Genomic DNA, 14,257 nt, shown 5'->3' with positions numbered 1-14,257 from the left:
ATGCCTTTTCAAGCTTATTTACAAGAATGAATTATATTTCTATAAGCACTAGTATATCAGATAACTGTGCTCAAGTCAGAATTTACAATAATTTCTGAATCAATATAGTTAAATCAGTGCAAGGATTCCAAAAGGAGCAGATTTTGAAACACATACATGAAGCAAATTGCAAAAGAGCCTTTACTTAAGATATATTTATCTGAAAACCACCTCTCTTATTTTGGTTCCTCAATGTGAGCTGAGAACTAGATCCAAAAAAAGGCTTAAGCACTGAAATCCTGGCTCCCTTTCACTTCCAGGACCTGACTCCAGAGGTGTGAGTCTCAGTCTTGTCTCTCACTTCTTACCTCCTCACCCCAGAAGGTGACTGCCTAGAGCTTTTAGCCTCTTTCTGCATTTTCAGCATTAAAGTCCCCAAATGCCCAACAGTGGGCTTTGAGAAGCCTATCAGAGTCAGCAACACGAAATGGCTCCCTGCTTAGGTCAGTCCTAAATCCTTTTGGGATCTGTACACCAGAAACTCCTCTGCCTTGCCTGCATTAAGCATCCTCTGGTCACACCTAGCATGTCACTCCTATACTAGATAGGTGCAGCTGTGATGCCCAAGCTCTTTATCCAAGACCTCTGAACACTCCTTAAAGCTGTGAGAGATACAGGATCAATTCTTCCCATTAGTGGAAGGATTGTAAATCTCCCACTGTTTTGGCTGAGACTACAGAGTAGATTTACCAGCCCCAGAACAACAATGAAATTCCATATTAAATTAAATAATAAAGCTTCTTTGGCTGCAGGGAGAAAGCAAGCAAGAGCATGACTGTATAATTTAAGGGGAAGAGTACTCACTCAAGAAAAGGGAAAAAAAAAAGTGAATTCTAGTTCCTGCCCCAATGCCTACTTAAGATAAAAATATACGGACAGTCATTAGGGCAGGGCCTGGAAACCAAGAGCTTTAGGAAGGGTGGCAGCTGTTCCAGGAAGTATGTGTTCATGAATTCGGTAAAGCAGAGCATGAGTAAGCAAGCTAAAGTAGGCAAGACATCTCTAGCAGAGGAGATTATTATTAGTCTTTTAAGGAAGCTATTTCATGAACAGTGTGATAAGGCTGGAATGTCATGGCTATTCTGATTCGGATGACAAAAATCACTATATATCCAGACAGTAAGTTGACTCAAGCTCTAGTTCAGCAAAGATTTTCTGATGTAATTTGCCCCACTGGTAATCAATTACATATTTGCATAAACTGTTTTTTTTACTTCCTACTAGCAACACCAGAAATTTCCAAACAAGCTCTGGGGTCAAACACTGGGTCTCTGCAAAACAAACAGACCTTACCAACACATGCCATATGAACCAGCACCAAGATTACAGATCGGGTGGACCTAAGTGAATTACAGGTTATGAATGGAAGCCTATCTGTAGTAATGCTATTTTAGATGAAGGAAATTTGATTTGATGAGATCAGAGTTTAAGCTGGAGAAATGTTACATCTTTTTAAAGAATATGAAAAAGAATATGGCATCATGACAAAGAATATGCACGCAGCATGGGCAACAAACAGGAGGAGCTGGAAGCCATTGTGCAGCAGGAAAACTATGATATAGTTGCCATCACGGAAGCATGGTGGGATGACTTGTGCAACTGGAGTGCTGCAATGGATGGCTATAAACTCTTCAGAAGGCATAGGCAAGGAAGGAAAGGCAGTGGGGTAGCCCTGGATGTTAGGGAGTGTTTTGATTGTCTAGGGCTTAATGATGGTGATGATAAGGTTGAGTGTTTATGGGTAAGAATCAGGTGGAAGGCCAACAAGGCAGATATCATGGTGGGAGTCTGTTATAGACCACCCAACCAGGATGAAGAGGCAGACGAAATATTCTATAAGCAGCTGGGAGAAGTCTCACAATCACTAGCCCTTGTTCTCGTGGGGGACTTCAACTTACCAGATGTCTGCTGGAAATACAATAGAGCAGAGAGGAAACAGTCTAGGAGATTCCTGGAGTGTGTGGAAGATAATTTCCTGACACAGCTGGTGAGTGAGCCAACTAGGGAAGGTGCCTTGCTGGACCTGTTGTTTGTGAACAGAGAAGGACTTCTGGGTGATGTGATGGTTGGAGGCTGTCTTGGGCATAGCGATCACAAGATAGAGTTTTTGATTCTTGAAGAAGTAAGGAGGGGGGTCAGCAGAACTGCTACCTTGGACTTCCAGAAGGCAGACTTTGGCCTGTTTAGGAGACTGGTTGACAGAGTCCCTTGGGAGGCAGTCCTGAAGGGCAAAGTAGTCCAGGAAGGCTGGACATTCATCAAGAAGGAAATCTTAAAGGCACCGGAGCAGGCCATCCCCAAGTGCCAAAAGACGAGCTGGTGGGGAAGAAGACTGGCCTGGCTGAACAGAGAGCTTTGGCTGGAACTCAGGAAAAAAAGGAGAGTTTATGACTTTTGGAAGAAGGGGTAGACCACTCAGGAGGACTACAAAGACATCGTGAGGTTATGCAGGGAGAAAATTAGAAGGGCCAAAGCCCAAATAGAACTTAATCTGGCTACTGCCATAAAAGACAACAAAAAATGTGTCTATAAATACATTAGCAACAAAAGGAGAGCTAAGGACAATCTCCATCCTTTATTGAACGCGGGGGGAAACATCGTGACAAAGGATGAGGAAAAGGCTGAGGTACTTAATGCCTTCTTTGCCTCAGTCTTTAATAGTAAGACCAGTTGTTCTCTGGGTACCCAGCCCCCCTCAGCTGGAAGACAGGGGTGGGGAGCAGAATGAAGCCCCCATAATCCAGGAGGAAATGGTTAGCAACCTGCTACACCACTTAGACACACACAAGTCTATGGGCTGGATGGGATCCACCCAAGACTACTGATGGAGCTGGCAGAAGTGTTCACCAAGCCACTTTCAATCCTTTATCAGCAGTCCTGGCTAACCGGGGAGGTACCAGATGACTGGAGGTTAGCAAATGCGACACCCATCTACAAGAAGGGCCGGAAGGAGGATCCAGGGAACTACAGGCCTGTCAGCCTGACCTCGGTGCCAGGGAAGATTACGGAGCAGATCATCTTGAGTGCCATCGCACGGCACGTACAGGACAACCACGTCATCAGGCCCAGTCAACATGGGTTTATGAAAGGCAGGTCCTGCTTGACCAACCTGATCTCCTTCTATGACAAGGTGACCCGCTTAGTGGATGAGGGAAAGGCTGTGGATGTTGCCTGCCTAGACTTTAGTAAAGCCTTTGACACCAATTCCCTCAGCATTCTCCTGGAGAAACTGGCTGCTCATGGCTTGGACAGGCGTATGCTTCGCTGGGTGAAAAACTGGCTGGGTGGTCAGGCCCAAAGAGTTGTGGTGACTGGAGTTAAATCCAGTTGGCGGCCAGTCACAAGTGGTGTTCCCCAGAGCTCAGTATGGGGCCAGTTCTGTTTAATATCTTTATCAATGATCTGGATGAAGGGATCGAGTGCACCCTCAGTAAGTTTGCAGATGACACCAAGTTGTGCGGGAGTGTTGATCTGATTGAGGGTAGGAAGGCTCTGCAGAGGGATCTGGACAGGCTGGATCAATGGGCTGGGGCCAATTATATGAGGTTCAACAAGGCTAAGTGACCCTGCACTTGGGTCACAGCAACCCCATGCAATGCTACAGGCTTGGGGAAGAGTGGCTAGAAAGTTGCCCGTCAGAAAAGGACCTGGGGGTGTTGGTCGAGAGCTGGCTGAATATGAGCCAGCAGTGTGCCCAGGTGGCCAAGAATGCCAACAGCATCCTGGCTTGTATCAGAAATAGTGTGGCCAGCAGGACTGGGGAAGTGATCGTCCCCCTGTACTCGGCCCTGGTGAGGCCGCACCTCGAATACTGTGTTCAGTTTTGGCCCCTTCACTACAAGAGAGACATTGAGGGGCTGGAGCGTGTCCAGAGAAGGGCAACGAAGCTGGTGAAGGGTCTGGAGCAGAAGTCTGATGAGGAGTGGCTGAGGGAACTGGGGTTGTTTAGCCTGCAGAAAAGGAGGTTCAGGGGAGACCTTATCGCTCTCGACAACTACCTGAAAGGAGGTTGTAGCGAGGTGAGTGTCAGTCTCTTCTCCCAAGTAACAAGTGATAGGACAAGAGGAAACGGCCTCAAGTTGTGCCAGGGGAGGTTTAGACTGGATATTAGGAAAAATTTCTTCACCAAAAGGGTTATCAAGCACTGGAACAGGCTGCCCAGGGAAGTGGTTGAGTCACCATCCCTGGAGGTATTTAAAAGATGTGTAGATGTGGTGCTTAGGGGCATGGTTTAGTGGTGGACTCGGCAGTGCTGGGTTAATGGTTGGACTTGATGATCTTAAAGGTCTTTTCCAACCTGAACAATTCTACGATTCTATGATAATATATGCAACCTTGGGTCACGTGTCAAAGGCAGCCTCATCAACACATGTTTAGCAAGCATGCAAATATACCCAATATAAGTCATGCTCAATCTATTTGACCATGTCATGTATGACTTACTTACTTAAATACTAGCCTCTAAGACTGATTTCTACATTGAAAACCATCAACCTGTTTCAGGAATGGGGAGCAAAATATACTTCAAAAGGAATGGAAAATCCTTGTTCACCTCAGAGATCCTGTTCCTGCACACACTTCTCACACTCCAGACTCTCTTGCACAAGCCTACTGCTACTCTGAGTGGAACATCTGTTTCCATAGTAGGGGTCGAAAAGAGAGGCAGTTTTAACAGTAGCAGAAGAGTTGTATATGGAAATGTATTGACATACATAACATGTATTATCAATATGTATTAACTACTGGTATATTAAGCTTGGTATGACTTTTGTGGTAGCCCAAAGCAGACATACTGCTGAATCACGAATATTAAATTTGTGTCAATTTAAGATGATACAGTTATTTTCTGTTTGCAGGAACTAAACATATAAAGTATCTGAACAAAAATAAAGAATAGCTCATGTGTCACTAATTTTGCACAGATTATTATGCCTGGCAGGTTCTTGAGATGTTGAAGCATTCTCCCCTTGCCTGAGAAACTCCAGATCATTAGTAAAGAGAATATACATAAATCACAGGTGGGAGAGTACAGTGTAGAGAGAGTCAAACCATTTCACCTATTTGAATGTGGTCAGAGGACACTGCAGCAAGGGGAGCAGTTATTCACAGAAGTGAGACAGCAGATGGCCACCAAAACAACCAGAGTAATTCTCAGGGGTAATCATATTTTCTGCTGAGCTGTAAACATCAGTCATGTGGGTATTTCCACACGCCCACACTTCGACCCTGACCCCATACACACTTAGAGGTAAGCTGAACTTTCTGATGGGACCACTCATGAGTTCAGCTCAGCAAATACCTATGCGTTTGTAGGATTAGTCTTTGTATCTGAACTGGACTCACCAAGTCTGTTTTGTTGATATTGCCAGTGCTTGTAGCTGATATTATTTTACCTTCATTACAAGAGAAAAGTTCTCCCCTGTCCCAATGTGTCTAATCTGGTGGTCAGGTGGTTTTTAGATAAGTTATACCAATAAGCAAACCTATTAATGAAAAAGTACTACTGGCTATTCACACTGAATAGAAAAAATGCAGAGAAAAGCAATGAACAGCAAAAATCAGAAGACCTGAGAATTTTTTTCAGCTTTTTTATTCAAACACTTGGGTATAAGACACTGTCATTCCTGACTTAAAAGAAAGGGGCAATGTGAAAACATGTCTATCAAATTCAGTGGTGAAAAGTGATTATAGCACAAACATGTTAACAGAAAACATTCTGTGCAACTTGTTTAGGGTACCTATAAAAATGTTCTGTAGACAGGCCCAGACAGCTTAGGGAAAAAAAGAAAACCACACAAGTACCCCTTCAGTATTTTTAAAACTAGTTTCCTCTCTTTCTTCAGGAACATCCTGGGAGTGGCTCCTGTGTATAATGGCATTTACAACTAGAGAGAGGGGCTGGCAAAACTGTGGTTACTCTTCAGCTAGATGTTTTGCTGTAGAGCAGAAATATGTCCATTCAGAGAACTGTAAGGCTGCCCTGATCATTTCCTCAGAGTACAGGAAAAAGATTTAACAGGAACCTTATGGGGCTCTCAGTGATATCAGTACGCACTGAGCTTCTGTAGAAGGACAGCAATGGTCATGCTGTTACTGAATCTCCTCTACTATGTAATAAGAAAAATTGTGGGATGAATGATTTCTGTTAGGTATTGGACTTTCTGGAGATGTGTCAATGGGAAATGCAAGGGCTGAGCACTTCCCCAAACAAAGCATGCAGAAATTTAATTCATGTACTTCATGCCTATGCAGAACTGCCTTGACTTACATGAACATATGGGGGGGTATATTCAAAAAGCTGAGCATGTGTTTTCGTGAGATCAGGATATTATAAAAAAATATAAAAGAGTGGTGATACAGAAGTTGTGTCTTCTGCTTAAGCACAAAATCAGTGTGTGCCCCAATGGTGTCCCATGACTGGTGCTGCAGTAACAGATGTTGCAGTTAGAATTCATCAAAAAAGCCATAAAGTGAGGAGAGCCTGAAGACTGCAATACTCTTATTTCTCAAAGTACACTGTGTTTAACAGTAAGTATCCCTAGCAAAATGGGGTGGTGATAAGGATTGAAACAACTGCACCTGTGAGAATCTTGTAACGTTGATCAGGTTTTCTTTACTTTGCGGACAGAGGATTTAAAAGTCTAGTCATGAGTCTTGAATTTCATTCAAAGTAAGATACAGTAATGACAGCTGGAAGCTGTAAATAAAGCAGGGTTGTTTACCTTAAATTTTGTAGATCCAAATGTTGAATTATTCTCCTTTATTGTAAATGACCTTAATAATCAATAGTATAGAGGCACAAAACTGAGCTCTCCTCACCACATTCCATTGAGACAATACAGTGACTGCTGTGACAGAGTGTTTTCAGACATGTATTATCTGAAGGCGAGCTCAGCAGTGCAGTTATCTAATTTTTGCTATGCTATCGTCACCAGTTCCCTTTTATACTACAATTCATTCCCAGGGATGCCTGAGAATAAAATTAGCTGCACAAGAGGCACATATAGCAGGCTCGTAATCCAGCTGATGCAGAACCATATGGCTTTACATCAACCTTCTGCACCAACCCTGGCACAGTGGTTGGGCCAGAGATAGATAGGGAAGAAGGTACAGCAGGAATGGACTGAGCTCCTATCTATTTTCTAGTGGATTTGGCGTTTAACTCAGGTTCAAAGCATGGTCCTTCAACAGTCCTTTTCATCTGGCTGGGCAGTTTGCTTAACAGAGATAATCACAAACATAAAACATAATGTCCGGCAACAAGCACCCTGTGGCAACAAGCACCCTGTGGCATAGTCCTACCCAAAATGAAGAATTCCTACAATTCTGAAGAAAGTTATTCTGGGGTCAGAATAAAAAAGCGGGAGCGGACCAGTTATTCTCCCTGCCCCACATGGGATGGAGACCTGGACAGGCCTGATGGGCCACATTGCAGCCGAGGTTCCTGGGGGACTAGGGGCTCCTGAACACAAAGCCAGGCACCTCGGAGCCCCACAGGCCTGCTGCACTCATGGCGTTGCGTGTCATCTGCGTGGGAGGGCTGCAGTGTAACCGCAGCCTGATAGTACTTGAGCTCTTGGTTCAAAGGCAGTCTACCGTCAGAGACACAAACAGGCAGGAAGCCAGGCAGACTTCTGGTTTTGTGAACAATTGAAACTGATTGACATTTTCCTATAAAATTTCCAGTTAACTAGCAAAGCCATAAACTATGGTTTAAAAGAAAAATAAAAGTCTTCAAGGAGAAATAAATAAAGTGCCTCTTTCTATGTGAGAAATCTTTGAATCAGGATGATTCTCCCCATCTTTAAAGGAGGGACCGCATGATTCACTAAACCTGCCAGTGTTTACCCTTGGTCCCATTCTGAAATTCTGGCTTTTTGACTTGATATACACCTTCCTCAACAGGACCCCACTGCTCTCCACCTCTGTCCCTCTCAACCTTCCCCAAAGCACCTGGCATCCCTCAGTCTCAACGCATATCAAGCTCCATCACCCATTCATTTGTTCCCATTCCTCCAAAGTCTTCCTCCAAAAAAACCAGTTAATCTCTACATAAATAATTGATCAAAAGTTCCTTTATATATATCCTATACTTCAATTCTTGTGTTTTAAAGCAAAACTTCACACCAGAACAGTAAAAAATTATCAGATGGGGAAATCAATCATTCATGAAGCAAAACCATCAAAAATGCAAGTATCCAAAAATACATGGAATTAAAAACCTGCAGATATTTAGGAGACTTGCTCCCTATTCTTAGGGAGGATTTTTTTAATCTTCATGATCCTAATTATGCATTATTATCCAGAATGAATCAACTATATCTTAATCAGCGCATCTTTCCTCTTTTCTTGTACTTCTCTGCTTCTACCTTTTTCTTTCCAAAAAATCACTTAATTCACCCCCAAAAAGTACCCAGTGACAAGCAACTTTCTTCAGCTCCGTCACACTATTTTGAGGGGGTACCTCTGTCAATTCCTTACATGAGTACTTTTAAGCCAAATACTGAAAATGCTCTATACTCAAGTTGCATCACTACCTATTGACTAGCTCTACAGAGAAAGAAAAATACGTTCATCATAAACAACGTCTCCACACCATCATCTGACTAAATAAGCACCATTTTCCCTCCCTGGCTAGCATGAGGACATAACACTGTACCTGTCTTGTTCCTGCAACAGCAAAACCAACACTATTGTTAATCACAGGTCAGAAAAATATAGGCATTCTGAGCATGAATGACTGCTTATCAATGAAGTGACAAAAATACGCCTCACCCTTAAGTGTTTTTACGAAAGGTCTAGGATGAAATTAGGAAAGCAGTGGTAGTTTAGGAAAAAAAAAACCAAAAACAGGGAAAATCACTTACTGTACTTGGTTCTGCAGAGGTATTCAACACAAACATCACCCTTCCTTGTCCAGCTGCCAAGTGCTAAAGCATGAAATGAGCAGCTGTTTCCTTCAAGCTGGGGCTGTGTGTCTTAACTAGTCACATGCCCCTCCTGATAAATCTCACTGCCGTGCCAGGAGGTCAGAATCTGAAGATCATTATTCCCCTTATTAGAAAATCCTTTTCATAACAGCAGCCTTTCTAAAGCATTTGACTGGAACGTGGCGCTATGTGCTCCATAACTTCTTCTTTTTTTTTTTTTAATGACTAACACCAAACAGTAGATAAGCCTTAATCGACAGTAGGGGCAGCACAAATCGAAATTTAAACACATCCCTGTTGATTGCTTCAGGTTTGTTTCTGACTTCACAATTTGCTGTGTTTAAATTTAGGAATTTAAACCATCAGGAACGGGACAATTTAAAATGCTGTGGTGTTCATGGCATCTTTAAGACCAGGACACTCCACAGATCACGCAAAATATGTGAACAATCCCATTTTTGGGGATTAGTTGTACTTAAGGGGCAACATTGCTGCCTTTCGTGTTTGGATAGTAGAGTGATGAGTGCCTTATTAATACCAGAGATCATTTTAATTTTGGTATCTAGCATTTTTTCAGCACGGATTATGGGGCTGCACTGTGCCAGACATTGTCTAGTCAGACTGTGATAGCCCTTTTGAGGTGGGGACTATTAATCTAAACAGAGAGAGCAAAATGGGAAACAAAAGCATCCTTATCCCCATGTTCCCAGATGTAGGACAAATGAAGGAAAAACACTGAAGTCAAGAAATGAGCAGATTCTGATGGAATTTTCCAGGGTGATATGTAGTCATACTTTACTGAAATTCAACCGACACTCTGCACCTAATTCCCTTTAGCTTGGTCACATATTTAAAGATATTTAGGTATTTAAGGACAAAGGCATACTGTCAATGGGATTTTGAGGGTGAGATGCAAAACATCATTTTCTGAAATGCTTAATTCCCTTCCCCCTTATAGGATATACTGTGCTGAAACTCTGGCTGTACTTTAAATTGAAAAGACTGACAGGACACAGGCAATTGCCATACCTCAGTATAGGATGTGGTAATGGTATTTTATTGTTTGGTAAGCAATCCAGATCTTGCAAGACTACACAGTCTCTTTGGATTATAAAGGGCATTATAAAGCATTTTTCTGAAATACAACCTGTGCTAATAGTTAGTACTGCAACTGAGATTTGAACAAATTCAAGGAATTGCTCAGAGCCAGATAGGTGCCTGTTGTTAAAATTATGAAGTTATAATAGCCTATCTACCCAGCACATTTGTCAGAAACCGATGAAAGCCTGCAAATCACTGAAGATGAGGGCTGCAGCAAAAAAGGGTAACTCAGGTTGCTTCCTTTGACCTTACTCAGCTCTTCATATTATATAAACTCGCACATGGTTACAAAACCATGCAGCCATCCGCACTGCCAGCACAGCCTGGAGCAGCAAAGAAGCCCTCGTGCTAGTTACCCATGCCTTTGTGGGTCTCTCATTTTCTCGCTATCGCAGGGAAACCGCTGGGTTTCCTTGACAAGTTCTCATGGAAAAAACCTCCCGCATTACATGGACTTTCATAAGCCAGCCAGACATGGATGCAGTCAGCCCATCAGAGGTCGGCAGTCTGGGAGGTGAAGGTGCCCCGAGTACCTGCGGCCGGAACCCTGGCGAGGGTTCTGGCTCCCGCCAGCACCCCGAATCCCCGACCTTTCCCTGGTGAAGCGGCAGGGTTTGGTGCCTTGTTAGTCCTCGTCTGCCTCTGCGCCCACACCCTGGTAACGTATGGAAACAACAAACAAGCGACAAGGAAGCATCAGTCGAAAGTCTCTTCAGTTTATGGCCGGGGAGGCTCGTTCCTGGTTTTCGCACCCGGCGGGGCAGCCTCCCTCCCCTCGCCGTAGGCGGGGCAGAGCCGCTGGCGCGCGCCCCGCCAGCCGTTAGGACCGTTAGGACCCTCACAGAGGGCACCGCGACGCCCTCAGCGGCGGCACTTCTAAGAGACTTGGCCCTGTCGGCCAGACATTTCAGAGGGCGGAAGCACACCAGGCGCGAGAGGCGACGGACGGGAGCTCCTGGATGTCACCCAGGGCCCCAGTTCCCGGCCGAGGGCCCGGGTTGAGGGGCATCCGGCGCCGGCTGGGCCAACGGTGAGCCCGAGAGGCGCTGCGGGCAGGCCCCACAGCAGCCCCCAGCGGTCTGAGGTCCCCGCTGCAACCGCCTCAGACCCCTCACCTCGCAGGCCTGAGACGTGGGTTCGTGCTTGAAACGCGTGAGCGTAGTGTGATGCCAGGCCTGCGTTCTGCATTGGTAAATGGGGTAAGTGCAGCGCAAGGAGGAATGCTTCTGGAATAGTAGGTTAACGGCTAGGCAAACGGCAAATGTTTGCTACAGATGTGCAGCACCATTTTGTCCCAGTGCGCAATCAGGCTTGGCAACACGTCAACAAGTTGCTCCTCTTGGCTGTCCTGGGAGGCTGCATTGAGGAGGCCTCCCCAGGCTTCCTTGGGAGCTTTCATCAGGCCTCTAAAGAGAGTGTCCCTGTGCATGGGGCTCTCTGACCCTGGGGCCTTCTGAGCTGCTGAGGAGGCTCTAAAAGAGGGATAGAGGAGATGACTGTAAAAACTATGAATTTAAAAATGAGAAATAAGCCCACGAGGAAAGAGTTCATTTAAGTTTAGGACACCAGTGGGATGATAAGATCAAAGAGGGACTGGGAGCTGCCCCTGCAGAACTGAGTTGGAAGCTCCTGCAGACCCTGGCCATGGATGGCGGCTCACAGAGCTGGGCGTAAAATACCAGGCCTCACTCAGAGAAAGGAGAAAGCACTCACTGTCCTTTAGGGCATGACCCCTTGACCAAATGAGTTACCTTTGATAAATGCCATTTCATTTCCCCTAAAAGGCATATTCATTTGAGATCAAGGGTAACAAATTTATATGCAGCTTTAAAATTAATCCTAAATTTCTTTACAGACTTTGTTACAAAATTACTGCCTGCTGATACTGAAGAAAACATGATTGAAATGTGTTCCACAGTAGTCTACCAGTCCACAATGCTGTTAATATTACTTTGTCCATTTCTCTGATTATGCAATATCAATTGCACTCTTTTTTATCAAGACCCTTTGATATCATTGATTAAATACTGGTAGTACCTGGGCCATATGAAATAGCACACAGAACAGAGTCATCACTCTGCACTGAATAGCTGCCTATTTTTAGTTGGTAGTCATGCTCCACGTAGGAACATAATTTGATGATAATGACTAAATGGCAATATTCCACAAACAACTTGGGATACACTCCCTAAAAAGAAAAGGAGCCTTTGTACTTTCTGAAGTGAGTAGACAAATAAATGATTTTTTTTTATGGCTCAGTAAAAAATGCCATAAACTCTGATTGCAGTTTATGTGGGAAAAAGTTTATCAGTTCCTCATGCTAGACGGACAGTTTTAAGGCATCATGAAACAGAACAGAGAAATAATTTGTGTATAACTCCTGAAAATAAAAGTCTCAAAAATTTTGTAGAGGGTTTATTTTTTTTCTGTTCTTTCCTATTTTGAAGCAATACCAACGTACAAAAAAGATAAGGTAGCTAATGCAGACACAGTGAATATAATGTTGTGTTCTTATATCTATCAGATGGCATCTTCTGTATGACAAAAGCTTTGCTGTTTGTTACACAACAGTATATTAGCTTCTCTTTCTGTTGAGAAAACAACTCAAGACTGGATTGAAAAGGGTACATTTTTCTCTGTGGAAATTGATGTCTCAACTAAGAAATGAACATAGATATCTCAGACATGCTATGAGAAGTACTGAACAGGAACAACAAAATATGAGTACAGTTAGCACTGAGTTGTGATAGGGATGGGTGCATATAAGGTTAAAATTTTAATGTCAGATATTAGAAAAGTCGCAAAGAACTAAAGAATGGAACAGTTGCCCATTTTGGTTGTTTGAGATCAGGAAGTTGTTTGCTTTTATTGATGCTGGATAAATGGATCCAGAGCCTCTCCTCACTGTAGGGAGGCTTTATTTCATGACTTGTTTTTAACTATTGTTTCTCTTATCTTTTCAGACATGCTTGGCTATGTCTTCCCTATGTGTCATTTAACTAACTGTAGGTGCATTCATTTATAAATTGATTGCTGATAAAGAGCTTCTCTTAGCATCAGTGCTTTGATACTGTACAAAATTTTGGAATATAGAGTTATTTTCTGAATATGGCAATTATGGATGGCTGTTTTGTGGGTTGCCTGAAAATGTCTTTTTCTGTTAACGTGCTCTTCTGGAGTTTATGTAACAGGAGGTAAGATTCTCAGTGGACATAAATGTCAGGTTATACTGACTGCAAGTCTGTGTTACTACATTTGTTTCCTAAATGGTTTCACTATGATTTGACTGCAGCCTTTTAGAATATGTGGGATCCATAACTAATAAACTAACCAGTGCCTGGTTTGCTGGTTTACCTCACTGCCTCAGATATTCTATAGCCTTCGCTATCAGCAGAAGTGAATGAAAGCAGACCATGGAAACCTTCACGAGACAGGATGTGTTGTAAATACCTAAGTGCGATTAAAAAGTCTGCTATAAATAGTCCAACAGCTCTTATGCTAAGCTGCCAGCTGAAGGGCATCAAAGGACATAATGGAAAGGAAATTTTGCTGAAAATATTTTTTATAAGTCTTTCAACCATACATTACTTTAAATCAGTTTTAAACATCTATAGGCTATGTTATATCCCTAGCAATCTAAGTCAATTCCAAGTTCTTCACTATAATGCTCTAGGGGGCACAGGAGTACTGCAAATGCACTGTGTACCTCCCCTTTCACACCCAAGGGTACACCCAATAGTCATGTTATGGCTAAAGAAAGCAAGAGCTGAGAAGATAAGGTATCATCAAATTAGGTCATCCTTAGATACAACCCTTGAAATCAGTCCTTTCTTTATATCAGCAATTATGTCATAGGTGGAGCCTATAGCAATGCCTAGACTTAAGGTTGTTGGTTGCTTTCCACTGGAAAAAAAAAGCTTTTGAGTGATTTTAAGTATATGAGAATATAGTAATTTAAACTGAAATTTGATAGGCTGTGTAACTGCCTGAAATTTGGAGTTTGTGAATTAAGCTAAAATATCTGATAATTCCATTCTCAGAAATAATGGGGGGAAAAATTGTGCTCTGTTAAACATTTCTTCCAAGTGTAGCATTGAGAAACAATAACACCTCTGAAGGCTCTGAAGTACAGACCTGCCTTTTGACAGATCAGTTGCATCTTGGCAGGCAGTGGGGGATTTTTTTTT

The 14,257-nt window shown here is 43.1% G+C and overlaps 1 protein-coding gene across 1 annotated transcript in view; it reads right to left on the bottom strand.

Moving 5' to 3' along the window:
• Positions 1 to 9,072, bottom strand: part of RASGRP3 (RAS guanyl releasing protein 3) — a 51,807-nt gene extending 42,735 nt beyond the window's left edge. Inside the window, exon 1 of the mRNA XM_075496127.1 lies at positions 8,907 to 9,072. The gene's annotated coding sequence lies outside the window, so the exon portion shown is untranslated. The remainder of the gene's footprint in view (positions 1 to 8,906) is intronic.
• Positions 9,073 to 14,257: the final 5,185 nt, after the last annotated feature.

This window comes from Mycteria americana, chromosome 3 (genome assembly GCF_035582795.1).
Source record: "Mycteria americana isolate JAX WOST 10 ecotype Jacksonville Zoo and Gardens chromosome 3, USCA_MyAme_1.0, whole genome shotgun sequence".
Lineage (NCBI taxonomy): Eukaryota > Metazoa > Chordata > Aves > Ciconiiformes > Ciconiidae > Mycteria > Mycteria americana.
The sequence above is the reverse complement of the archived record's forward strand: the minus strand, read 5'-3'. Positions and strand labels throughout refer to the sequence as shown.